Source organism: Mastomys coucha, unplaced genomic scaffold (genome assembly GCF_008632895.1).
Source record: "Mastomys coucha isolate ucsf_1 unplaced genomic scaffold, UCSF_Mcou_1 pScaffold8, whole genome shotgun sequence".
NCBI classification, from domain to species: Eukaryota; Metazoa; Chordata; class Mammalia; order Rodentia; family Muridae; genus Mastomys; species Mastomys coucha.
Genome location: NW_022196914.1, coordinates 72181923 through 72209764, shown reverse-complemented (window position 1 = coordinate 72209764; position 27842 = coordinate 72181923). Strand labels below are relative to the sequence as shown.

Here is a 27842-nt window from a genome sequence, read left to right as displayed (position 1 = left end):
TTCACAGCTGTCTGTGGAAACAGAACAGGAGGGACAGCACCATGCATGTTAGGACAAGTGGATCCTGTGTTCCTCCCTCTGGTCAGATGTAGTTTACGACCTAGCTGAGAGGGGCTCAAGCCATAGAGTGCAGACTCAACCTACAGGTTCTCCATAGGCTGGCTGGAAAGTTTCTGGACTTGTAGCAGTACCGGGTGCCTCCAGTAAGTAGGTCAGCCGGTGTCTGGAGCATGTGGCTGTGCTACCTGGTTGCCTTCAGGTATAAGGAGTTTGCTCAGTGCTTAAGACTTTTCCGTACTAACTGAGTGGTTGAGAATATACACATAGGAGTAAGTACATGCATAAGGGTGTTGGGCCTTGACGTATAACTCTTTTACCAAGTTCTCAGGATGGTGTTTAATGTTAAGATATACTTCTAGGATTTTTGTCTTTGAAAACTGGCTTCTAAGATTTATAGTCTTGGTAAGTCACTTGGGGATGAGTAGAAGTCCACATTCACATTAAAGAAAAGATTTGCTAGGCAAGCACTGTATGAGATTTCAGGCGCCGCGGACTCATGTAACAGGAACCAGACAGGAGGTAACTGAACCCAGCAGGTCCCTTAGCTAGAGCACAGTTTAGTAACTAAGAGAGAAGGCCTCAAGCAGCCAAAGGGGGCGGGGCAGGGGAGGGTGGATTTGTGAAGTCCTTTGATTTTACAAGAGTCTCAAGGCATTTGTGCAGGACTGACGTTGACTTAGGGAGCTGCAGTCTTGGTCATTTGGTGTTCCGGTCCCACAGTAGTTAGAGGAACACAGTGTGGGCATTGCAGAAGGCAAGCAGGTTGCTTTCTAGCAGAGATATTAGCAGGCTGACCCAAGGGAGTCAGGGAGGCAGAAGAGGAGAATTGGAATGTACATTCAGGGTCGCCTGGTGTTGGGACAGTAGGCTCCTCCTGGGTAGACAATGCTTGCTTGTTAGAACATAACCTCTTTGAGCAACATGGTTTGGGCGTCAGTTTTTCCTAACCTGCAAAGTGAATGGAATCAAGACATAAAATCACTTTGCTTTATAACAAATATGGCTTCTTATTTAAAGTTGTCTTTTTTTTTTTTGGTCATCTTAGAGGTTGTAACATGTGTTAAGGAGATTTTCTCAGATTTTAATGCTTAAGATAGTGAGCTTCTCTCAAGTGTCTGCAGCTCTGCAGTCTAGACAGTGGATAAGTGAAGTTTTCTTTGAATTACATAGAGTGGATGCTGCTAATTATCATATATATATGTACACACACATAAATACATGTACACACACATATATACACACACATATATTTTTCTAATAATATATAGACACCTTGTGAATCCTCTGTGTGAGAAAAACCTTTTTATTTGTTGGTCTGTGTCAAAGACTCTGCAGTTTCTTTGTTTTTAATTATAACAATAATTACCAGGATATCTCAGCCGTTTCCTTAGATCTCCAAGGTCAGGAACTCAGTTCCAGCTTCCCACCTAACATTAACCAAACTGTGTAAATTACTGAAGGTTTGGGGTTATTGAGAGTAGCTTGCAAAACCTTAATTGTGTATGTGTTCTAGGATAGTACAGTATGTCAGTTTCTACTCTTTTTCCTCTGAAAGGTATTTTAATTGGCTGTATTTGTTACTGATTCTCAGGATTTCAGTTGGTGCTTTTTTTTGGACCTTAGATTTTTAAAAGGATGTGACAAGTTGGGGAGGTAGCTCAGTCATAAAGTACGCTTCACATTTGCAGAGGTTACAAAAAGAAAATAGACAGATGGACAGACAGAAAAAGATGTGCCAGAAAGCATGGATATTCTCTTCTTCTTTATTCTGGCGCTGATGATTGAACCCAGAGTGTCCTACATGAGCAAGGGCTCTCTCCCAGTGAGCCAGATCCCCAGCCTTCACTAATATTCTTGAAAGGTGGGGTGTGTCTTGTGAGGGAGGCATAAACATAGATCTTATAGGTTGGTTTTAAACTCCATATAAAGCCTGGCTGCCTGACTGTGCTAAATCCCTCTTCTTCTGCTTCCCAGTGCCAGGACAAGTGCCACCACACCTGGCTTGGTTTAGTGTCTTATTCTGAAATTATACATTTTATTTTTTAGTATACTAAATATATACCTCTTTGCTGTTTATATTACAGTGATGAAGTAAACTTCATCAATAAAATAATAAATAAAATGACATATATGCACATACATATATATGTCACTAAAGCTTAAAATAATAATTTAAAACAATATAAATGTCTAAAGATAAACACCTATGTGTTTGCACACATGCACACACACACATATACTTGTGCTCTTGACTTTGTAAAATAAATATGCTGGCATAAATTGTTGTGTGGAAGGGAATGTGTATTTTAAAATATAATAGCACAGCCAAATTGCCCTGTAAAACCTCGTGTCAGTTCACATCCATGCCACAGTAGGTGACAGTGACCATTTTCCCAGCCTTACCAACATGGTATATTGCCAAAATTGTGTTTCATCTTTCGTTTTTTTTGTCAAGTTGGTGGGTAAAAAAAGGTTTCCCACTTGAATTTGCATGCCTTAGCTTGATCTTCTCTCAGTTGGAGTTGGGGTGAGAATTCTACATTCCTAAGTCACCGAATTTCAAGCTTTGGGCTAGATAGAAAGAAAGCCAACCGGCACCGGCACCAAGAAACAGGAGTCTCTGCTGACTCAGCCGGGAGAGTGTCCTTGTTCAGGTGATGGCTCTTTGTTTCCAGCTGTCACCTGGGGAGGTCTCCTGGGCAGAGGGTGGCTCTGTCAGGACCCAGCTCTATTCTCCCAGTCCCCCAGTCCTTACTGGAGAGCCTCCGTGCCTTTCAGGATGCTTTCCTGGGTAAAAGCTGGCACCATCTCCCTACAGGCTCAGCTCTGTCTTCCACACCATCAGCCTCACTCTGAGCTGGCTGACCCTCTCTCCCACAGCTGTCAACGCTGGGTCCGCCCCCATCAGACTTTCCTCCATTCTTACCATGAAGCTCAATCTCCATAATGCAGTTTAGATGCTCTGGGATGCAACTTCTTGTAACCTCCAAATCCCCACACACAGAACACTTGAGCCCTCCTGTGGTCACCATTTAATGCTCCTGTCTGAAGGGCTTACTCTGCCTCCTCAGTGAAGTATTTTTTGTGTGTGTTTTTATTCTCTTTGAAATAAAGAGTTACTGGTATTCTACTAAAAATAAATGTGCCTATTTGTGGAAGTCAGCACTGTGCTGTAAATACTGCTGAACTCCTTGGTTTAAAAGTTCTCTATAGTCACTGCTCTTAAAGCTTCTTCGTTTTCTCTTTGTCATTGTGTGTATGCTCATGCCTTTCAGACAGCAGTATCGACAGACAGAGAGGTGTCTGAAGCACACGTTGTAAAATCAAATGTTCTAACTCACTGGTGTTAGAATTTCAGACGTGCGGTGGCAGGGGAAAAATGTTGGTACCAAGCCGAGACTGCCCTTGAGACTAATCCAAGGCCATCACGGGTCAGACAAATAGGCTCAAATGCTTCAAGCAGAGAGCCTGGCTGGGCATGAGGACGTCTGTGGCAGGTTTGTGTCAGCTGCCAGGTCTCCAAAGCCCCTTTCCATGAACCTGGAGCAGTGTTCTTAGAGGGACAGAAGGGCAGTGTAGTGAGTGTGTTAGCATGAATGACTCATGTGAGTTACCACTCCTGATTACGGGACACCATGCCTTCAATAACCTTGAGTATCTGCTGTGAGCTGGACATCAGGGTTCTGGGGGACACAGTGGGGAGGAAGTCACCTGTCCAGTGGTGTGTCCCTGAGGGTGTCCTGCAGACATCAGCCTGGCTCAGGGACATGATGCTAAGTCCTGAAGCACTCTGAGTAGTGGGTCACTCGAAAGGGGCTTTCAAGAGAATCCATGAGCTAAGAGGGTGGAAAGTACAGAGGCCCAGAAGTCAGTGTCAGCATAATTAGAAATCTGTCCTGGGTAGCTCAGGCAGCCCCACCTGAGTGGAGAGAGGGTGCAGATGGGGCTCAGACACCTAGGACAAGGTTCCTGGCTCTGGCCAGCTGGAGAGCTAGACAGAGATCTCTGCTTGGGTTTTGTTCCACGGACTGATCCTTAGGTCTCAGTGCTTGGAACTAAATAAAAAGCCTTTGTAGCTGGATGGTAACCACGCTGCACCAGGAAGTGGGTCAGCAGGCTCAAAGGAGGAGTTGCTGAGCTGGGAGCCAGACCTGCCAGCCACCTATTACCATCAGGCCCCTGGGAATGAATACCACTCTGGAAGCTCAGCTTCACATCTCTCAGCTCCAAAATGGAGTTCACAGTAGGATGATCGTGAGATGAGATCCCTTTTAAAGTTTCTCATTAACTTTAACGCCATTACACATGACCTTGAAGGCTTGTACTTAGCTGCTCTTGTTTTTAGCAAAGGCCATCTGTGTACATAGTGATCATCTTGTTAGAAATTCTTTTCCCCTTACTATTTTGAATGATTTTTCCACGGGAAAAAAATGGAAAAGTGAAGCTTTTCGATTCTGTGATGCGGGGTGAAATAGCTGTCAGTCTGGCTTGGGAAACTGAGGTCCTCGAAGCCCCCTACTCTGTGCTTGGCAGGCTGAGGTCCTTGACACCTCTACTCTGTGCTACTCACGTGCAAGTGCAGCTCCAAACTAGACCCAGGAAGGAGTGGCAGGGAGCCTCTGAGGCCACTTCGAGCCATGGCTTCCAGACTCAGGCTGTCCTGCCCAGCTCGGGTGAGACTCCTCCTGCTCTGGGTGTCCTGACCCACTTCCTGGTGCACACCGGTCACTGTAACAGACCAGCGCTCTCAGCACTCTGACGTTAAGTGTTTGCTTTACAGACCCCTGGTTGTCCTTCAAGTTCTTGTTCCTTTCTGAAATTTCATTTTGAAAGTTATTTTTGTGGCTAAGTTTATTGAAAAAAAATTCTTAATTTATAAACTCTTGCGATTTCAAACTGTATACCACCTGTGAAGAGAAGCTTAATGTAATAAAAAGAGAAGCAGCGGAAGGCTAGACATGGCCGCATACACCTGTAATCCCAGTGCTCAGGAGGCTGAAGGGAGAGAGTGTTCCAGGACAGTCTTGAGGGATGTAGTGACAGATCCTGCACACACACACACACACACACACACACACTCACTCACATAAGCTCACACATGCACACACGTACCCCAAAGAAAGGGGAGGGTATGATGAAACTATCATGTATAAAATAACACTAAGTACTGAGGAAATGTTTTTAAGGAAGCTTACAACTATAAGGAGAGTGTTCTTTTGCAAAGTGGAGAAAAGATATGAGGAAAAATTAGAATGTGTTCAGCAGGCAGTAGCTGGTTAGGAAGCAGGCCTGATGGTAGCTATAAACCTGCTTCCTGGTAACTTCACTCTTCCTTTTTAGCTTGGAGTCCCTTCCGCAAAGGGACATCTAGCAGTGATGAGCCGAGCAATCCTTCAGCTTGTGTCTAAGAAGGCTGGTTCATAAGCACACATGTGGCGGCAGCTTCTCAGTCAAAACTTTAAAAACGTGTTATTTGGTGACAGTTTCTAATTGCGAAAGTTCATAGTTATGTCTTGGGATTCCTTTTACAGCATTTGGACAGCAGTGGCAGTTTCTGGAAAAGCACAAATGCAACTGTGACTCCTTTTATTTTTCTTCAGTGTCTAATAATCTTGTTTCCAAACTTCAGGAAATGATGGCATTGAATTAGATCTGGAGTAAGAGTGACTGAGTGGTCTAGACCTCGTGGTGACCCCAGCTTGATGGAGTTCACACGGACCTTACCCAGGGCTGTTTTTCCACACACCACTCTGTGGCTGCACATAACTCACTGCTGAACACTGGGACATTAGCAGTAATTGTTCTTTGTCTCGGACTGGTGGTGAAGAACACTTGAGCCTTCCTGCTTCTGCAAAGCCCGTCCCTTCACGGCGCTTGCCTGCTTCTCAGTGTTGCAATATTGCCATCAGATATGGAGATATGTGGTTGAGGCCTTATGTATGTTCCCAGCAGGTGATTTCCAGACCAGGCAGGGTGAGAGCAGAGCAGTTGTTACAGACTGCTTCCCGAGGCACCATTCTGAACCTCTGTGACAGATTGTGATGACTAGCTGTAGGTTCTGTCACTAGGAAATGAGGCAGCTGGACTGTCAATCTGCACAGTGCACACTGAGCCCGTCCTGCAGTCTCCAAAGTAGAAGAAAGTGGGGCACTCCTCCATCCGGAGAGGGTCTGCTAGGAGAGCTTTGACACCAGTGCTAAAGACCTGGGAACAAAGCCTTCAGGCCCAAAAGACAGTTTGGCATCAGAGAGAAAAGGTTATGCTTAAGAACTTGTTACTTTTTCTTCTACCTCCTTCCTGGGCCAAATTTTGTTGATACAAAGTCATTAGTGTCTGAAGTCAGCTTCTCTCTGAATCCAGCAACTTGGTAAAAAATGCGTCCAGAATTTTGTTGTACAGTATAATGCTGCATGGGTTCCGCAAAATGCTAGATGTCACAGATCTTAATACAAATAAGTAAGTTAGCAGGAAACTCTTTTCCAGGGCTGGGAATGTAGCTCAGTTGGTAGTGTTCTCCTAGTGTTGCTGAAGCCCTGGTTCGATCCCTAGCACTGTGTGAAACTGAGCATGGGGCCTAGCCTGCACCCTCACTGTTCAGGAGGCCTGAGGACCAGAAGTTCAGGGCCACCCTAAGGTGCCTGAAACCCCCTAGAGCAGTATTTCTCAGCCTGTGGATCACATTTGGGGGATCAAATGGTCCTTTTACAGGGGTCACCTAAGACCCTCTGTATATCAGATATTTATAGTTCACAACAGTAGCAAGATTACAGTTGTGAAGTAGCAACAAAAAAAAGTTTGTGGTTGGGGTCCCACAACATGAGGAACTATATTAAAGGGCTGCAGCCCTGGGAAGGTTGAGAACCATTGATCTGGAAAGAGGGGGCTGGGGGCCACCCTCTGTAATAGGAAGCTGCTTTTGGCAAGTTGGTCACTCACTCCCCTCTCCCCTTGCCACGCCCCCCACAGCCCTCCATGGCTCCTTCAGCTCTTTCCAGTTCACCACCTGCTCCCATGCTGCTGCAGGATCCTTAGAGTTCACCACAGCACCAAGGTGCGCAGAGCCACTGGGTACTCCATCCTCCCTCTGCTTCCTCGGTGTGTTATTTCAAGTGGATCCTATTTTGTTGAGTACTGTGTGATTTAGCATTTGTTATGCCATGTTACTGGCCTTTTGGTTTTGTCTTTTAATGCTTAGGATTACCTACCCTAAACTCTCTGTCCTTGTACATTGGGTTCCCTCTGCCCCAGCTATTTCTTTTTGTGTGTATTTAGAGCAAATGAGTTCATTTTAAAATGATCAGAAATGTTTTAAATCACAAAATTAGCCCAAAGCCAGAAAATTCTGCACTATTGGCTGCTGATTTTTTTTTTTTTGCTAATTTTGATGCTGATGTAATGCTAATTTTTGTTTGTTTGCTTTTAGTTTTTTGTTTGTTTGTTTGTTTAAGTGCATTAGTAAGAAGCATCAATGCTCACTCATGTTTGCACGACTTTTAAAGGGTTTCATCTTAGGACTCTGCTTTAAATATTGATTCTTTCTTCTCACCAATACTTAGGCAGTCATTAAGTCCGAATCTTTTTATACATATAAAATGCTCTTTCTTTCGATAATTCAAATTGTTTCAGAAATCTCATCACTTTCCATTCTAACTTGTGCCTTCATGTGTCTCACTGTTTCTTTGATTGACTGTGAACTGGGTTCAGAGACTACAAGTCATTGCAGAGGCTGGCCTCTCACCCACAGGCTTCTGTCACCTGGGATTCCTACCTGGAGCCGGGGGAATGGGTCTTCTAGCTCCTGTGGCTTTTATTGGCTCCAACAACACAGTAGCATTTTGGAGTTTTTCTTAAAATATGGAAAGTGAGGTTGCATGATGCCTGCATAGCCGGCCCCAGGGCTGCAGCTGAAGCATGATGACCTCCCAGGGTTCAGCTCCCCCACCAGGCACAGCTGTAGCCCTGGGTGTGGAAGCAGCCATAGGCACTCCTTTTCTGGCTGGAGCGGGACATAGAGCTAGAAGGTGGGGATCAGTCCCCAGAGCCAGTGAACTTCTATTCAAAACCCTCTTTCTAGGGAATTAGACCTTGAAAGAGAGGAGGAACTGATCAGACTCAAATAGATCTACTCAGGGTAGAAGGTAAGGACCAACACAGGAGGTTGACCTCTAACTTCTGCATGTGCATAGGGCACAGAGGCTCCCACACCCACACATGGGCAACACACTCAAAATTCTTGTAAAACTAAACACTGTTTTAGATTTAAATGTGTTTACTGTAATGTGCAAGAGATTAGACTCCAAATGTGGTTAAATTTCCTTATTACACACTTAGGATTTTGTGGGGTTGTTTTGGTATTTTTTTTTTTTTTGCCAGCAGAATGAGAGATGTATGGGTATACACAGTCATTAAAAGTAATTGTTAGCACCTGTGGAGCGCTCTACCGTGTTCTGAGAGCTTGTCCAAACTCTGGCTCTCATGGGGATCATTCTGTGTCACAGATGGGAATAATTCAGGAGGTTGGGTGGGAAAGGAAAGAGCTACAGCTCTGGGCCTGAACCGTCCCTCTGCCTATAACTCAGTGACCTGCTCACGCACGCACGCGCACACACACGCACACACACGCACAGACACACACAGTGTCCTGGTTCCTCAGGCATTTGGAAAGTCACTTAATGAACTACCTTCAGCATAGCTTAGGCTATCAGAAGAAAGCTAGTTTCTTCTTCCATCAGTTTTCATTCTAAACTCATTTCAGAATAGTATTGGGTTTTTTTTTCTCCCTTATGGTATGTTTGAATTGTTAATGAAGCCTTTTAACTCATTTAACTGAAGATAATATCTAAGACCAGCAGCCCGTATAAAGTTCTGCCTAAATTGAGCTCAGGTCATTTATTCTCTTACTGATATTTGTTCCACTAGTGAAGTAAGTTAGTGCCTGCCAGTCTGCCAAGTGTTCATTGGGCATTTTTGATAATTAAAAGCCCTTGGTGGCTCTGAACTCAGTCATCTACCATCCCTGCAAAGGAGATTATCTTTGAGTTTCTAACTCTGGAGAGGGTACCCACCCAGACAAGACCAGGTCTTAAGGGAAGGTGCATGTTTTCAGCCTGTGTTTCTCTTGCTGCGTTGTTTTATTTTCTTCAGTATGGATCGTGTGTTTGCCACCCCCTAAATTTTATAGGTTGGCTGCCTTAATTGGATGCCACTGTGCTAGTAACTAAGACATTCACCAAGTCGAAGCTGGAGCCTGGTGTCATGCCTGGCTTTCTAGCTGCTTCTCTTTCTCTCTCTCTCTCTCTCTCTCTCTCTCTCTCTCTCTCTCTCTCTCTCTCTCTCTCTCTCTCTCTCTCTCTCTCTCTTTTGGGACAGGGTTTCTCTGTGTAGCCCTGGCTATCCTGGAACTTACTCAGTAGACCAGGTTGGCCTCGAACTCAGAAATCCGCCTGCCTCTGCCTCCCAAGTGCTGGCATTAAAGGCGTGCGCCACCACCGCCCGGCTCTAGCTGCTACTTGATTTCCCGGAGCTAGTCTCACAATGAACTCTTGGAGAGAGCAGAGGCATGTGCTCCTCTTGAATATGACGGTCTCCTGTGTGTGGTGCATCCGAGACTCCTTGGAGAAAAAGAGCTGTGTAAAGTTCATCTCACGTCTCGCTGCACTCATAGAAATTTGCCTTCAGGACTGTTTCCTCTGATGTTACTTTCCTAAGAACATGACTGATGGACCTGATGGGTGGTGAAGGGAATGGATGATCCTAATGACAAATACGATCCCTTGATAGGTAGGCCCAGACTCATGTCAGTATCTCTGAAAGGGCGGCAGGGAAACATCTGGGTATTCCCTAAGGCCAGTACTTCCTAGAAGAGAGCAGAGAGGACCCTGCAAAGGACCTGGCACGTTGCTCAGTGAGGGACACAGGAGAGGCTGAGAAGAGGACTTTCCCAGAGAGCAGATGGTTGGCAGCAAATGAGGGCCACAGGGGATGACAGGGACAGTCCCAAGACAGAGCAGCTTATGGAGTGATGGAGCGGTAGCTGCTATACTTCAGTGCGGGACAGAAGGCAGGTGGAAGCACAGGCTAGCTCTAGGCAAGCCTGAGGGGGAGGAAGGCAGGAGAGAGGTGAAGCCAGATACGGTTTGCAAAGCATTGGGGGCTGTTAGGTTGGTTTCTATCTCAAGACAGGAAGGGACTGATTTTCACAAGCTTTTGAACTAAAGAGTTTTGTTTGTTAAATAGCGATCGTGCTCTTCTGACACATTTCTCCTGGAGGAAGTCTAGGTGGGGCTTGATTGGGAGTTAGTAGGAAGCCATCTATGGTGAAACGTTTGTCATAATAAAGACATGAAGTATGTGCATAGGAGTTTTTCTGTCTAAATTATTGCAGTTTGAGGTGTAATGTGACACTGGCTCAGCAGATTCATTAAGAATGAGCTATTGCACGCCTTTAATACCAACACTTGGGAGGCAGAGGCAGGTGGATTTCTGAGTTCGAGGCCAGCCTGGTCTACAGAGTGAGTTCCAGGGCAGCCAGAGCTACACAGAGAAACCCTGTCTTGAAAAACCAAAAAAAAAAAAGAATGAGCTATGCCAGACTCTAGTAACAGAGCAGTGACAACACAAATTCCTGGCCCTCTCAGGCCCTGCATCTTAATGAAAGTGGTTGTGTGTGCGCCCAGACCCCGTCACTGTGCTCTAGTCATGTGACTTTGTGCTGTTTGGGTTTTTTTTTCTTGTTTTCTTGAACTTGTGTTAGAATGTTGTAAACTCGTGCTTTAACACTTTGGTCAGTTGTTCTGTGATCCTAATTGTCCTTTCAAATTATCTTGTATAGATACCATATGTCTCCACGTTTGCGGCTTGCTCAGCATGTGTATGACTGGTGACAATCAAACTTAGCTACTATAAAAGCAGAGGGTGGCAGTACCCAGTGTGTAGTATCTGAGTACTCGTGAAATGAGTAGAACATACCCAAGTCTCAGTAATTGTTTAGAGAAACACTGTCTATAGCTTACTCTCTTGCACTCTCTTGTCTCGGGGGATAGTGTAAGAAGGTAGCTAATAAATATGGGAGTTTTATTTGATTGTTCTGTTTTGAGACAGAATCCTGCTGAATAGTCCTGGCTTGTCTCCTACCTCTCCTGGGACTACAAGCCTGCCCAACCACCCAGTTTTAGTCCAAAAGGTTTCTTTTGTAGTGCTGGGTAAGCAAGTGTTATACTGTTGAGCTACATCCCAGCTCCAGAGTGCAATCCGTCTTCCCATACTTACTTGGAATAGTGAACAGAACGGACTGAGTCTTGCAGCTTGGTTTAATGCGTTTGTGTATTTAAGGCACATGCCCTTTTACCTAAACCTTTGCTGCGTATCTTTGCCTGTCTCGCAAGTCCTAGAGTAAACTTGAAAGCTGCGGAACTAAAAGCACCACAGTCGTAGTAAAAAAGAGGCGTGTATGTCCAAGGACAGAAGAAAGGGCCTGGAGATGATCTGCGGGTGCAGCCACCTGAGCGTCTGTCTTTTTTTCTCTTAATTTAAGATGACTTTTTCAGAATGGTGCTGGGAAAACTTATATCCACAGTCAGAATGAAACTAGGTCTTTCATCTTATACAAAATCAGTCCAGAGTGAATCCAAGACCTTAACGTGGAACTTAATTGCTTTAAGATATAACATAAGACAAGACTTTCTGAATAGTCTGCAGTGGCTCGGGAGATAACTGCAAAAAGTAGAAAAGCTCCTATATGACATGTTTCCCAGCTGCTCATCTGGCAGAGTTAATATCCAGTATATATAAAGAACTAAAACTCATAAAAATAGCCCAGCAAATGAATAGGTAGCTCTCAGAAGAAGTACAAATGACCAGCAAATGAACATGTTGATGAACATGGGAAAATGTCAATATCTTTGACTATTGGAGAAGTGCAAATCAAAACTACATTGAGCTGGGCATGGTAGTGTAGTATATGGGTGTGATCCCAACATAGGGGAGTGTAGGAGGAGGAAGGTTAGGTTATCCTCACTTACATAGTGAGTTCAAGACCACCCTTAGCTACATAAGACACTGTCTTAAAAACCCAAAAGGAAAGACTGCTTTGAGATTCCTGCCCTCTGGAAAACACGAGCCTGCTTCTGGGGTGGGGGCTGGGGTCTGCTAGCAGGAATGTTAACTGGTTTAACCACTACAGAAGTCAGTGTGGAGGTTCCTTAGAAAAACACAGGTAGAATTCCTGTGTGATCCAGCTGTACCACCCCAGCAGATTCCTAAAGACTCTTAAGTCAGAATACAGCAGAGGTATCTACACTCTGTGCCAGGTATACAGTCAGGTTAGATGTCCATCAGTGCATGACTAGGTAAAGAAAGTGTGCTGTGAGCGTACACAAGGCAGCTTTACTCAGACACAGAAAAACAAAACCATTTTGTTTGCAGGAAAATGGGCAGATGTTAAAGTAAGCAGGACTCAGATAAATATGGCATATTTTCTCATGTGTGTGAGACACACACATGGGCCCCAAAGTAGAAAGAGGACTATTTGATAGGAAGGGAGGTGGGGGTGGGCTGAGGTATCAGGAGGGTTATGGTGGACATCAGAGTATATTACACACATGATATGAAAATGTCATAATAAAGCTCATCATCCATACAGTTACTATGTGCAAACAGCACAGCTTACCTTCTTGGTTCTTACACTTCCTGCCAGCTCTATCTTACCCTGTGTCTGAGTTCCTAGTTCCCGCATTTGCCATCATCCCTGGACACCACTCCCTGGCTAGCTTAGTTTTCCGTCGCCTCCCAGGTTGCTTCGCTGATAAGACACAGCTGCCTGCCTCCTAGACACAAACTCTTGGATCTTCCTCGGGAGTATGTTTTGTCACTAACCTAGGAAAATCAAGTTAACTAGATCATATGGGCAGGGTTCAAGCCATGGGAAGCCCCCTCACTAAGGACTAATGATCTAGACTCAGGGTGGCTTTTAACTAATCCAGTCTTGGTGTTTTCCTGGGGCCAGATTCTGTCTTTTTAAACCACAGGACTAGCATGTGAGCTCCCTTCTCCCTGCAGTGCCCCTCAGGGCACAGCAGATGTTTCCACCGAGGCCTCAAAGAAGCCTGTCACCATACAGGGATCTTTTTGGTTTGGAGGCTCCTGCAGGAAGGGCATTTTTGGCTCACAGCATCTGCAAATACCAGGGGCGTCAGTCAGCACTGCATGTAGACTGAAAGCTGAGTAAGACAAATCTTGCCCTCAGATAGACACAGCCCAGGGAGGACAGTCCACTCTCTATTCAGCTTGTACTTACCTAGTCTGTCCCTTGTGCCAACCTTTCTACTAAGACAGTGGCAATAGAGTTGAAACCCATTTCTGTCTTCATTCAGAGTCTGGTGGTAGGGACAGGCGAGTGAGGGGCTGTGCGCTGTGGAGACTGGAGGAAGGTTCTCTGCACTGTTGCAGAGGCTGTAGCCTGAGGGGAGCTCGGGTTAGTGTCTAGGACAGTGTGGGGTGACTGACCCTAGGGCCTTCCAAATGTGAGCCCTTAGGCTGTTAAAAGGCTGCATGGGGGGCGGGGCTGAGGGGATATGGCTCATCAGTTAAGACCACTGTTGCTCTTACAGAGAATCCAGGTGTGATTCACTCCAGTCCCAATTAACAGTAACTCCAGCACCTGCTTCTGACCTCCTCAGGTACTTAGCACACTCATGATGCACCTATGAACATGCAGACAAAACACTCTCCCTCCAAAGGAATAATTCCAATAAAAAAGTTTTAAAATGGGCTGGCGAGATGGCTCAGTGGGTAAGAGCACTGACTGCTCTTCCAAAGGTCCTGAGTTCGGATCCCAACAACCACATGGTGGTTCACAGCCATCCGTAATGAGATCTGACGCCCTCTTCTGGTGTGTCTGAAGACAGCTACAGTGTATTACGCCAGAGCGAGCGGGGCTGGAGGGAGCAGAGGTCCTGAGTTCAATTCCCAGTAGCCACATGATGGCTCACAGCCATCTGTACAGCTACAGTATATTCATACACATAAAATAAATAAATATTTTTAAAAAGGAGTTTAAAAATAATTTTTAAAACATCTGCCATGCCCCAAGGAGCACTGCATGAAGGGAGCTCTCAGGGACACACCCGGGAGAGCATGAAGGGGTTCGCTTTTGTTCTCCCTTCCATCGTGGTAGGAAAACTCAAGTTTTATCCACTGCCAAGTGGTTTTCATGTTTCAGTTTGAAAGTCTTGAGGCTTCTAACTGTACCGTCCATTATCGGCCTAGCTGATAGTTAATTGAGATAGCTGTTCCTGACAGAAAGCATTGACTAATGTGAGTGCTTACCAAAGAGTCGCTGTTGGTTTAGGGGGAAGAAGAGTTTCTGTCACACTCTCACCCAGTACACACTTGCCGTTAAAACTAGAAAGTGGTTTCAATGGAGGCTTGGAAGCACGCATCCGACAGTGATGAGTCAAACCCTGCCAGTGTGAAGCCGAAGCAGCTTGGCCCTGCTACCTAACTTACTTTTACTGACATTTCTGAACGGCTTCAGGATTCCGCTGAGGTGGGGAAGACCTTACTCAGGAAGACCGCGACGCCAGCTATATTTGGGGCAGGATGTCAGTGAATGCTGCATCTGTCCTAAATGATTTGTGGGCAGGCCACCTTTGCTATTAATAATTGTCTAAATTACATTTTTAAGGAAAGAGCGCCCCCTACTGAATAAAGTGCTGTTTCTCCTGAGCCCCTTCCCTTCCTGTGATCTTGGGTTTTTCCAGCCACTGCAGTCAGCTCTAGTTGGTTCATCTTGCAGTAGAGGTGCAACCAGCAGCCAGGATTCTCCTAACACCACCTAAACAGCACTCTGCACGTTTCAGAGCTTGGCCATAATTTCAGTGTACCAGCCAACGGGCTTGGGTGTTTTTGTTTTGTCCCATGGACACATTGGCAGAGAAGAAGAGAACTACTCTAAGGAGTGACATAGGAGAGTGATATATGGCATATGGCCGAGGCCACGGTCTACTAGGAGCAGCATTCTCAGGGGTGGGGCTGCTGTATCTACTGAGATGATCCCTTTACAAGTCACTGCAGGGATTCCTGAGACCACTTGCAAATCCAGACCTACTTGGGTGTGATCCACCTGGGCCTTTTCATTCTTAGGGTTTTTGTTTTTGTTTTTGTTTTTTTTTTAACAATAGAGTGTTCTCTGCTGAGAAATTGAAGAAACGAACACTAGCAAACATGACAGAGTCTGAGCTAAGGAATGCTTTTTCACAATTTTGCAGTCATGATTTTTAGAAGGTTGATACACTTTTGGTACCATGTCTTAATTAATTATAAGGCATTTATCTTAGTTTTTCCATTCTGCTGAACTATACAGGCATCAGGTAATTTTTAGGGGATATGTAATCTGTAGGCTGAATTGCTTTGTACTTGATGGTGTGCTCATCTGTATTGTACAGCCAGTGAAAGGATTTCTATCAAGGTCATGAACTGATTAATACAACTACAGGGGCTGGAGAGAAGGCTCAGCTGTGATGAGTACTTTTGCTCTCGCAGAGGACCTGGGTTTAGTTCCCAACACCCAGATGGCAGCTCACAGCCATCTGTAACTCCAGTTCTGAGAGATCCTCTTCTGGCCTCCATGGACAGATGCAGACACGTGCAGACAAACACACGCACGCACGCACACGCACACACACACACACATCTTTTAAGCACCACAACTTAAAGGAGTTAGAACTTAATATGGAGTGTATGTGTGCCCAAATCAGAAACACCAAGTATAATTCACAGGCGTTTAGTCATTTGTTTTCTTGTTGTGTAAGGTTAAGATGTATCTTTTTTTTTTAATTAATTCACTTTTTATTGCCAGTTTTTCCACAGATACCCCTTAAATGGTTAATGTGTGTGTGTGCAGAGTTAAGAAGGTACCTGCTTGCGCCGAGGAGGGCAGAGGCAGTGTGAAGGCAGGCATACCAAGCCTCACTGTTTTCAGTCATCTGTCAGCTGTGCGCTGGCCCATGTGAAGAGTGAATGCTTGTGGGCCAAGCAGCCTGGAGTCCCCTTCTTGGCTATGGTGTCTCTGGTTCTGCTGGGAGGACTTAGCTCTGTGCTCTGTTCAATACCTTGGCTCTCTCTTCTATTGAGCAGTAGTGACCTTGATGGCGATACATGCCAGCTTGTCCAAGGACAGTGCATGGCAGGAGTGGTTTTGTTGTTTTGTTTGTTTTTACAACAGTCATCTGTTGAGATTCTGTGTGTCAGCTCCTGGGGACCAAAGTAAGTCACATGCCTCCCCATCCTTAAGGGTGCGTTCCCATTCTTTCTCCTGACTGGAGAGAAGACTTCTTTGGCTCCGGATGGCAGCTTCATCATAAACACAAACAGGAAGGCAATGGATATTTTCTTCTGCCACCACCACCAAAGATTAGCGTCCAGTTTTGTTCACATGATAAAGAAGAATCCTGTTCTGGCTTGAATGTCTGATGTCTTAGGGTTTTATTGCTGTGAAGAGACACCATGACCATGACAACTCTTAGAAAGGGAAATCTTTAATTGGGGGACTGGCTGACAAAGTTTCAGTCCATTGTCGTCATGGCAGGTAGCATGGGAACACCCAGGCAGATACGGTTCTGGAGAAGGAGTTGAGACTTCTACATCTTGATCTGCAGGCAGCAGAAGGGGACGGTATGCCACATTGGTTTTAGCTTGACCCTTAAGATGTATCTTGAAGTGGCAGGTGCCTAAATAATGAATATTAACTAGCCAAGTAGCTAATAGTCCTGAGAAGATAGCTTCGAAAATATACTCGGTTATGGCAATAGTTATGTTTTCAGATTAGCCCTCAAAAGGCTAGCATAAGCCAGGTGTGGCGATAATCCCAGCACTTGGAAGGTAAAGTTGGGCAGGCTGGGAGCTCGAGGTCATCTTTGCTCACAATGAGTTTTAAAGCTGGCCTGTCATATATGTGACCCTATCTAAAAGTAAGAAATGAGCCATAATTTCATGAATACAAATTAAGCATTTCTGGTACTGTTATCCCTGATTCTTGGCAAGGAGAGCCAGGTGCCTACAAAGAGGCCTGACCTAGAGAGTTGAACCTCAGAGTGAGATGGTCAGCATGGCTGGACTGCCACTGAGCCTGGGCAGGCGCACCTAGCGTCCCTCCAGCCCCTGCTCTTTTCTTACTCCCTGCACTCCACCATGGAGAGTGGTTCCGTGTCTTTTAAGGGAAGACATTGATCTTTTATAAGACTGCAACAGAAATGTTTTCATGTAAAACAGTCTGGAAATCCACGCTTTGCACTGGCTACTTTCTTGAATATTCTTAGCAGCTTTAGATGTTTCTATGAGAGCTTTCAAATGATGCCTATGCTTAGTAACTAAGTTAGGACTGTTTTGAAAATAATGAAGTATTGAGTGTCTTCCTGGGCCATGTTATCACAGAGAGTGTGTGATCCACATAGCTTCTGACTAGATGGAGGTTATATGAGAGTCCCACGTTTACATACGCTGGTCACCAAGGGTATTTGTTACTCTAGGAAGCCTTGTTTCTGATGCTGTGTCCTCGTGCCTTAGGGAAGTGGCACCTACCATTTGACAGCAATTATATGATCCTAGTACCCAACAGTCCCAATCCCTGACTCCTGACCCAGGACCCCAGAAGCGCCTCCACCACAGTCTTTATGTTCTTCGTGTTTCTAGTCCAGTATTACCCTCTGAACCTGACGGGAAAAGGCAGTGGTGGAGTGGGCAATGGTTCTATTTGGTGCTTTCACGTATGCAGTAGTAAATTTTGTGTCATACATACATATATGAATATATATTCACATATATATGAACCAGCATGGTTTAGGCGGAAGAGGAGAAAGCTTTGAGGATAGAAAGGCCTGGTTTTAAAGCCCCCACTCTCACTTAACTGAGAGTTCACTAGACTACTTAATCTTTTTGTAAGAGTCTATTCTCAGCAATGACCATGAGTCTTCGCTGTGTTCAGACCTGGGCAGCACCTGGGCCTGAGAAGCCAAAGCCTCCACAGCATAGCATAGCAATAGCAGCATGTTCATAGTTACAGTATCTCCTGTATCTCCATTTACACAAGAGATCAGCCGGGGGAGGTATGGAAGTTAACTTCCTCCTAAGTACTATGCATCCAAACCGACACTCTGGAACCGCCCTACATAATAGGTTCTGTTAACCCCACTTTACAATGAGGAGCTGGAGGCACAGAAGTATTGATTAACTTGGACCTAAGTTAGATGGCTAGTAAGATTTGACCCTAGGCAGCCTGGCTCACACCCCCTGGTCAGTGAGTTGACATCTGACCTTGTCTACCCCATCCTAGGAGCATGCCTTACAAAGAGATACAATCTCTGTTGATTAAGAAGCCCCTTGAGTTCTGTTGCATATTTGAGTAACGTGTATATACATTTTCTCACCAAGTCCACCTTGTTAAGTGTTGTCTCTTTGATGGAAACTGCCCCTTTTTTTCTGGGGTTGGTAGGTAGCTCTTGCCCCTTTGGTGCCTCTATTCACTGCACACATGCATACCTGCACCCCAGAAGGGAGGCTGCCTCCCCTCCTCAGCATGGGTTAGTGAGTGACTGTGGTCTGTTGCTTTATACCTTCTGGAGACCGCAATCCCTCTAGCTGTCAGATTACCCCTTCAGCTGTGTGGCCTTTGCATCCTCATCCACAGCCTGATGTTGAGTGCTCTCTGACATGATTCGGCCATAAGTCAGTCCCTGCCTACACTCTGCTGTCCAAAGTCTCACCATGCTGTCTTTCAGACCCCCAGGGTCTGTTACAAGGAAAAGAGAACACTCTATAGGCCCCTCTAAAGATCTGACTGTTGGGGCTTTCTTGTAGCAGTAAAGAGATTTTTAAGGAAAGCCTTCTTAACTTCTTTGGACTTACTCCAGAACTCACTCTAGGCTGAGAATCAGTGGCGTCGACAGGTGTAGCTGAACTCGAGCTCTGCCTGCGTTGGATGGAGTCAGAGTCCTTTGTCTGAGGACCACTCCCTTCATGGGGAGATTCAGATCTGGAGCCTCTGCTGATACACACTAAATAATCTCCCTCCCCATGTTAGCTATGGGAGACAGTGAACATTGTCATCACTGAATATTGGCTGTTGAAACGGGGTCTGTAAGTGAAATCCAGAGCAGATTTCACTCAGTGGGTTCCGTGGAGCAGCCCCTCCCCGTCGGGCACATTCTTCTCAAAAGAATTTCCACACTGAGCAATCGAAAAGGCTGTTGTGGGCCTTCTTTCCGGCCATGCACCTAGGTTTTTATTAAAGGCTCTGAGCTAGCCAGCAGTGAACAGGCTCAGCTGTCTGTTCCAACTAGTGTTTCCTGGTCTGCACACAGATGTGATATTTGGATTCATAAAGCATTATCTCTTCAAAGGATGTGGCTCCTGTAGTTTGTACACTTCAGTACCTTCATTCTTTACAGGTTCTGCATGTGCCCCCATCCCGCTGTTGATTGTTGTTCAGGCACCTTTGAGATCTTTCTATAGGTAGTTAACAGTGGATTGATCCTACTGCAGCATATGGTACTTTCATATTTCTGCGACAGCAGAGGTAATGTTTTTTCTCATTTCTCTTAAACAGTGTCCAATGTACATTTGTGTATTTTTTTTTCTTCTGCCTGAGCCACTGCCTGCATGGGCAGGTGTGCCACTCACCAAGTGGAGTGGTTTGCTAGCCTCTCAGGAAACCGTTAGTCTTCTGTTTTGAGTATCCTAGCTAGCTAGCATGACTTCCCACCCACCAGAAGGAAGGACAGTAGCCCTCGCTGTCCCTCAGGGTGCAAAGAAATTCTTTTAGCAAAGGCTGTAAAAGACTTTTGCATTCTACTTCAGTATTAAGATTTCCAAACATTTAAACCACATTAAAGGGTTTTATTACCATAGAAAATAGTTGTTCAAAGTGCCATGTATTAAACTTTTAACCACTCTTCCTAAAATCTGAGATGTCGAACCTCTTAGAAAGATGACACGCGTTTGGACAAAGTCCCAAAGGAAAGCCACAGACTTGAGATCATCTTGATGTAAAACAGAACTTCGGAAGAGCGGCCACCATCTCTGCCAACTGCCTGCCTCACGGCACAGGCTCTGGGCAGTGCTCCTGGGTGGTGCACTGGCAGGAGGTAGCAGGCTGCCTTGCTGAGGTCTGCACCACACAAGTGGTGGAGATCCAGCCTACTTCTCTACTGAACTGTGAGATCTCATTAGGCTTGGCCACCATTGTCTGGCGGACTGTCCCAGGCCTGCATATGTCAAGTAGCACAAAGGGGCAGAGTTCTTGAGAGGAAATAGACAGCCAAACACTATTTTTTTTAAAAAGAGCATCCTTTTCCTTGCTCACTAAGGAAAAGGATGCACACAACATCCCACTCTCCCCCTCCCCAAGGCTCAAACAGACAGTCCTTTATCAAGGATCAAGGACACAGCCAGGAAAAATATAAACATCAGAATTTTTAGCAGTGACTATCAAAGGAACACAAGCTTTCATGGGTGTTTGTCGGAAAGGGACAGATGGGAAGCACGACTGTTAATCCTATGCTCCCTTAGAAGACTTCGGGCACTTGGAAAATTATTTGCGTTAAACCCAACAGTTTTTCCGAATTCCTGCAGGAAAGCATTTAGAAATACTGTTGCTAAGATGATGTCCTTGATATGTGAGAATGGATTTAACTTATTTTTAATAAATGTGTAATTGAATGTGATTGTCTTCTAGAGACTAGGGCCCAGCAAGAGCTCAGTGAGCAACGGTAGTTGCTAGGAAGGCTGACCACCTCAGTTCAGTCCCTGGACCACATGTGGACAGAGAGAACCAAGGCCCATCTCTGTGCATGTGCGAGTGTACACACACAATAAAGAAATGTAAAAAGATTTTAGAAAGACTTGGGCATGGAGTAACTTCATAGGTTTCGTAAGTCACAGGTGATTGACAAGTATGGAGGGGAAAGGGAAGCCATATAAAACTTTTCACCTTTTTTTTTTAAAGATTTATTTATTTATTTATTATCATACATAAGTACACTATAACTGTCTTCAGACACCCCAGAAGAGGGTGTCAGATCTCATTACAGGTGGTTGTGAGCCACCATGTGGTTGCTGGGATTTGAACCCAGGACTTTTGGAAGAGCAGTCGGTGCTCTTACCCGCTGAGCCATCTCACCAGCCCCAACTTTTTACTTTTTAAAAGCTAGTGTAAGAGAAATGGATCAGCTCTTAAGATGCTTGCCACAGAAGCCTTGACCACCTGACTTCAATTCCTGGAATTCTCATAAAAAAAACAGATAAAGCTGTCTGAATCTCTAATCCCAGAAGTCCTGTGGCAAGATGGAAGGTGGAGACAGAAGCAGCTGGGAGCTGTAGGCCAGCCACCCTGCTGGAGTAGAGGCAAGTGACCAGAACAAGAGAGACCTGCCTCACAGCCGAGGGGAACACCTGGTTCCTGAGAGGTTGACTGCCCCTTCCACATGTGTGCCATTGTACGCGCGCATGCTGCCACTGGCGCTTCGCATGCACATGCAAATACAAAGGCACACATGTACCCGCTGGCGCTTATATGCACATGTGCATGCTGGCACACATACACGGCTAATTTGAAAAGTGGTTTATGCTGAGTCGTTGCTTTCTGACATTTTATAATCCCTGTTATTAAGTGTGCACAGTGGCTTTTCAGTTTTACCAAGAGTATTCATTTAGAAGTAGGGAGACCATTGGGTATCCTCTGGCTCTCTCTGAAATTATTCACACGTCCCCTCAGGCACTAATCTGCAGTGGAGTCTCAGGTTGTCAGGCTATGCCTGGCACGTGCATTATTTCTCTAGGTCTGTTCATTAGAAATGGCAGTCATGGTCTCTGTTGCTGTAAAGGTTGGGTCACAGAGGACAGAAGAGAGCCTCTGTCCCCAAGCACCATTTCCTGGGTCAGTCAGTGAGCCTCAGTTTGCAGTGTGGCTGTTTTTGCTATGCAGACCATGCTGGCCTCAAACTCATCATCCTCCTGTCTCAGCGTTATCAGTGCTGGGATAAGAGGTGTGTACCAACCTCCACAGCTAGCTCTACCATGCTATTTTGAATGATTTGCATTTATAATATATATTCCAAATAGTCATATATGTATGTGGTATAAATTTCTTGGATTCACAGATTAGTTTCTACTAAAGTATCATCCAATGTGATTTTAAAATTAAAAGTAATCTTCAACAGCGGTTGCAGGGTTTTTGCAGTGTAAAACATGATGCAGAAATGCAGAGGTTCCGTGTAACATTAACCAAACAACGCACGGACGCACGGCAAACTGAGGCTCACTAAGGATTCGGCCTAGGCTACAGAGGGCCACTGCCCCTGGAAGAAAGGAGGACAGGGAATAGTGTTGTTGGTGGTGGTGGTGGAGGTGGAGGTGGTGGAGGTGGTGGTGGTGGTGGTGGCGGTGGTGGTGTGCTAAAGAGAATGTGCATCCAACTTGGGAAAAGCTAGCTTGCTTCTCCTTGTAAGGTAAATGGCCAGCATTTGGTTTTAGTTCTCAAGGCCGTGTGTTACTGAATAACCTAGAATAATAAAAATCTCCTGTGGGCCTGGAGGTGGTGGCGCATGCCTTTAATCCCAGCACTTGGGAGGCAGAGGCAGGTGGGTTTCTGAATTCGAGGCCAGCCTGGTCTACAGAGTGAGTTCCAGGACAGCCAGGGCTATACAGAGAAACCCTGTCTCGAAAAACAAAAAAACAAAAAAAAAATCTGTGAACTTGCTTTGGTAGTGTGAGCCATTATAGGTACCCAGTGCCTATGCAGACTTGAGCGTTGCATCAGGTGGATGTGGAAGGGTTCTTCCTGCTAAGGAGGAGGCCAGCTGTCACCAGAAACAGTCCACCTAGAGAAAACACAGCTGTCCCAATATTGAAACACAGATTTTTGGATTTTGTTTTGTTTTTGTTTTTCTGTCTGCACATGTTCACCTCTAGTTTAGTAGACCTATGAGTACCTGTGAGTACTCATTTCTTTTTGTCACGGGTAGAGAAGACTGAAGTCACTGCTAAGCAGGTTTGGTTTGGTTTTGTTTTAACATAGAGACACACCTGTGCACATACAACTTCCTTAACTCAAGCAGCGCAGCTCGTGCTATGCCCTGTGCTGAATGAGGGTCCTCACACATCCACCACTCACTGCACGCTTTCCTCGCCCCTTTCCCTGGGCCCCAGGCTGTTGGGTGGACAAATAGTTCCTCCCTTGTTCTCCTCGATCCTTGGTAGTAATATGGGCACTTGGTGTATGATTTCCCGCTGGAGTGAGCTCTTCTACATGCCTGGGAGCCATCTGTGTCTCACATAACCCCAGTCTTTCTCTATATTTTCTCTTCTGGACACCAAGGGCTTCAAGAGTCCTTTGTACAGCTACCCAGAGTCTACCCTGTTAAAGTAGTACCTGTCTATGCTGCTGACCTGTGCTAACCTGGAAGGTGTTTGGACACTGGAGCAGTAGCTGCTCCTGCCACACAGGAGCACTCTCATCACAAGCAGAATTTGTGTACTTCTCAAATTCTGGTAGCAAAATGGATGCCACTAAAAAAGAGAGATGTGTTATTAATGTAGCCCAGGCTGGCCTGGAGCTTGGAATCATCCTGCCTCAGCCTCCCAGGTGCAGTTGTGCCCCAAGCCTGGTTTATAAAATCAGGCTGCCTGCTGAGCCATCCTGCAGCACACATTTAACCCTTTCTACTCTATGTAGCCTGTTAACTTTTTAAAAACTGGTAGGTAGCGTCTGAGTGTTTTTGAGAGCCTTGTATATGTGACTTCGTTGTGCAAAGCTGAAATCCAAGTCAGGTTTTTTGGGATTTTCCTAGAGACTTAAGTGTGTTAGAGTGTTTCATTCCAGACTAGATGGTTTATATTTGTAGATTAACTTGGGAATAATAAAAAAACCCTCTTAATAACATTGAAATCTTGGCTAAACCCTCTTAATAACGTTGAGATCTTGGCTTAGCTGGTTAAAGAATCATGAAGATGCTTCCCTCACTGAGACATGCCTGTGGCCCTTGGAGACTTATAGCTTGTCACTTGGGACAGTATTAGGCTAGCTCTAATTGTCTAATAGCTGCAGAGGGACCCAGTACAACCCCTGTGCCTACTTTTATTGCTCCTCCCTTGGTAGCTACATCCTCTCTGGGTTTTGACTTCTTTATTCTGTCTTCGCCTATAGTTTTGATTCACTTTGTTTCTCTTTTGTTATTCTGATCCCATTCTTTATGCAGTGACACTCTTCACATATCCTACTTTCAGACTCCAAGATGTCCAATACCATCTCGGTATAGAGTGTCTTTGAATCAAAGCATACTATTGGGCCAGCCAACTATGAACTCAACAGAAAGAGAGAAAGCTCCTGGGGACTGCCCCCTACACACACGCACAAGCACGCGCACAAGCACGTGCACTCCCACATACATACATAGATACACCTCTGATACAATGTATCAGGCCCAGCACACCTGGCTCCACCCATAGGAAAGTGCTGGAAATGCAACCCATCCTGTAAGGTCTCCTAGTGCTGTGAGGAAACCAGGAATTTAGTTCCTTAATTTTAGATCGTATTATGGTAAATATGTAGCCTGCAATGATAGAATAGCTAGTAACTACAGAATGCTGGTAGGAAATTTTGTACTGAAGACAAGTGAGGATCTGAAACTTTGCAGATAGCGTGTGTGCGTGTGTGTGTGTGTGTGTGTGTGTGTGTGTGTGTGTGTGTGTCTGTGTCTGTGTGAGTACATGCGCACATGCAGACAATCTGCAAAGACATGTATGAGTTGTCAGTGTTCTTTAGAAGGAAGCACCTTAGTGCTGTAAGAATGGGGCATGCCTGGCGTGTAAGCACTCCAGGAAAGGGGTCTAGTTTATGGAACTGATGGACTTAGTAAGATGCTTAGACTCAGACATTAATATCATCACAATAAATAATATAAAAATGACTTCTTACAAGATGGAAGGGGGCTCTTGAAGCTCCTAGAGTTTAACAGCTGTACTCCATAGGTGTAGAAAGAGCCAGGGAAACCTAACATCAGGCTGAGGGGGGCTTCTCGGTCAAGCGTAAAGTGTCCACTGAGCCTCATGCACCCGGGGTCACCAGGAACAGACCTGTCTGTCAGTGTTTTGACTTTCAGACTCATGCAACTCAAGCCTTGTTCTTTCTTGTACTAAGTCTTCAAGTAGTTTTTTCCCCAGAAGTATTTTGGCTTTACTAGAATCAGTTAACGTAAAAGGTCAGACATGTATAAACAGTTTTAGCTAAAAGCAAGTAGTATGTTTCTAGGTAATAACAGCCATGGTACACAACCCACAACCCTACACATACACACACCTGCCGTGGTTAACCAGACACTACAAGGTCCTAGCGGCTTCAAGGCTTTCTGGTTACAGTAGCTTTGGTTAAAGAAGGAAGCGTGCATTCTGCTGTAGCTGTAGTATTCCTTGGCTGGCAAATCGGTGTTGTGTACATGTACACACACACATGCCTGACAGCCAGAGACCCTGCTGTACCTGGATGGAGGACATGCCGGGCTGTGCATAAACAGTGGAAGCATTGTGAGGAAGGCTTGTTTCCTGGTTCCCACTTCAGAGACAATGGAAACAATTAGGGTTGTGGGGGGGGGGTGTTTGGTTGTGGGTTTTGTTTTGTTTTGTTTTGTTTGTGGCATAAAAAATGGGATATAGTGCATGTTTTGTTTTGTTTTCTTCTGAGACCTTAGCATTTGCAAATTATACTATTTTAAAATCTATGAAGGAAAAAAGTCACCTAAAAAGTACATTTTGCCGGGCAGTGGTGGTGCACAACTTTAATTCCAACAGTTGGGAGGCAGAGGCAGGCGGATTTCTGAGTTCAAGGCCAGCCTGGTCTACAAAGTGAATTCCAGGACAGCCAGGGATATGCAGAGAAACCCTGTCTTGAAAAAAAACAAAACAAAACAAACAAACAAATTATATTTCATCGCTCAGAGCCATTCAGATTTCAGATGACATAGTGTAAAGAATGCACATTTTAGAATTAATTATACAAAATAATTATGAGAAGTCTAAAACGCTTTATATTTATAGATTAATTTAGGGGTGATGCATTCTCTCAATCAATAACATCAAAGTTTCAGGCGTAATCACAAGTGCAGAGTGATAAAAATATTAAATAACATGAAAGTCATTAGGGCTGAAAGTGGTAGGAAAGCCCTTAGGACTGCTGAAGATGTTAGTAGAAGATAATTCATTTCATCTGTGGCACCGGTCACTCTGTGCTGCCTGTGCTTTGATGCACAGTGGAGACAGGACGTAAAGGGAGAAGACCAGAGAGGAGCGGGGAGAAGAGTGTGGGCACCTCTCTCCTCTGAACTGCTCCCAGCCTGAAGGAGGGAGGCTCCCTTAGAACTCTGAGCATGCAGTGCTTATCAGGGCTCTGGGAGGAAAGAGTTCTCTGCAAACTGTAGTGTTTGCAGTTGGAGAGAGAGGAGGAGACATGTTTGTAAGCTGCAGTGATCCCTTTGAAGGAGAAATAGCTGTGAAAAGGTGAACTGATGCAGTCTAGGAGTGGCTGTGTAGAAGTGAGTTCAGTGAGAAGTCAGATGGGTCATAGCCTGTCCAGGAGACCCCAGAGCCATGTGTCCAGGGGCCTGGAGAAAAGGCAGGAGCTTGAGCCTGGGAGACTAGAGTGGTGGTGAAAATAAGCCAGCTCCAGAGACCCTAGCAGACCTGAGTGCCCCATCTTCCCAGCAATTGTTACAATAGCCTGGAGCCTTGTCACTCTCTCCTGAGGGTCCTCCATCGGTTTCCTTCCAGAGCCTTGGCAGTGTTCCTGGCTTGGAGTTTTAAGGGAGCCTCCTTCAGGCTGGGAGCCATTCAGAGGAGATAGGTCCTCACTTTCTCCTGTCTTCTCCCTTTACCTCTGACTGCCTTTCTTACTTCTTCTCTTACGCTGAAGGTGATATCATCACCATCATCGTCATGACAACAATACAATACATAATCAGCATGGAAACAGCTACTGTTAACAAATACTGCTAAGTAAATGAACCATCATTCAAAACAACCTTTCCATCCTTCCTCCCCTCTTTCTTTAAAACTTTTTTTTTTTTTTTTTTTTTTTGAGTAGCAGGATGTTTGCTGTGTAGCCTGTGACTGCCCATTTGCACGATTCAGATGTAGCGCGTTCTTTGCCTTCCCCAATGCATCCAGCCATTTCTGACTGTGCTTGCTGTGTGCTTTCTAGCACCACAATATTGGTATTTCACTGGTGCCTGATGAGCATGCTCTCTCTGGTCCTATGTACCTTGATTTTTGGTTTGTTTCTGTTTGTTTCTGTTTGTTTGTTTGTTTCAATCAAGCTGCTACTTCTGAGTTATGATTAACTGGAAAATTCTCCGACGAGTTTGGAGTTAACGTTCAGGAGTGAGTTCAAGGTCATCATTTCTGGTGTTTCTATGAATGTTTCCCTTTCCTGTCAGGGTACAAAAATCATTATTCTCTAGCTTTACTGGCTTTCCAAAAATAGTTACTGAAGTTAGCCTAGAATTCTAAAAATTGGTACTTCTCCCAGAATATAGGTGCTTAGCGGTCCCTAGGAGCCAGGCTTTGAAGTGGAGATGGATGCACCTTGAAATTAGCCGTCTTCCTGGGAGCTGTGCTTTTACCTATTAGACTTTGTCGAATTAGCTCCCTCAAGTCCCTCGCTTAAAGATTATCTTAATTCTGGTAACTCGTTATTACGAAGTGAAGGTCAAAATGTTCGTAGCAGGTCATTTCCTCTCTAG

At 45.1% G+C, this 27842-nt stretch overlaps 1 protein-coding gene and 1 long non-coding RNA gene across 3 annotated transcripts in view; one reads left to right on the top strand and one right to left on the bottom strand.

Annotated features, from left to right (window-relative positions):
* The window catches only part of Map3k1 (mitogen-activated protein kinase kinase kinase 1), a 67792-nt gene that overhangs the window by 7606 nt on the left and 32344 nt on the right, over positions 1-27842 (top strand). The window lies entirely within an intron of this gene.
* Positions 27270-27842, bottom strand: part of LOC116083779 — a 54109-nt gene continuing 53536 nt past the window's right edge. Inside the window, exon 4 of the long non-coding RNA XR_004115909.1 lies at positions 27270-27529. This is a non-coding gene — a long non-coding RNA (uncharacterized LOC116083779). The remainder of the gene's footprint in view (positions 27530-27842) is intronic.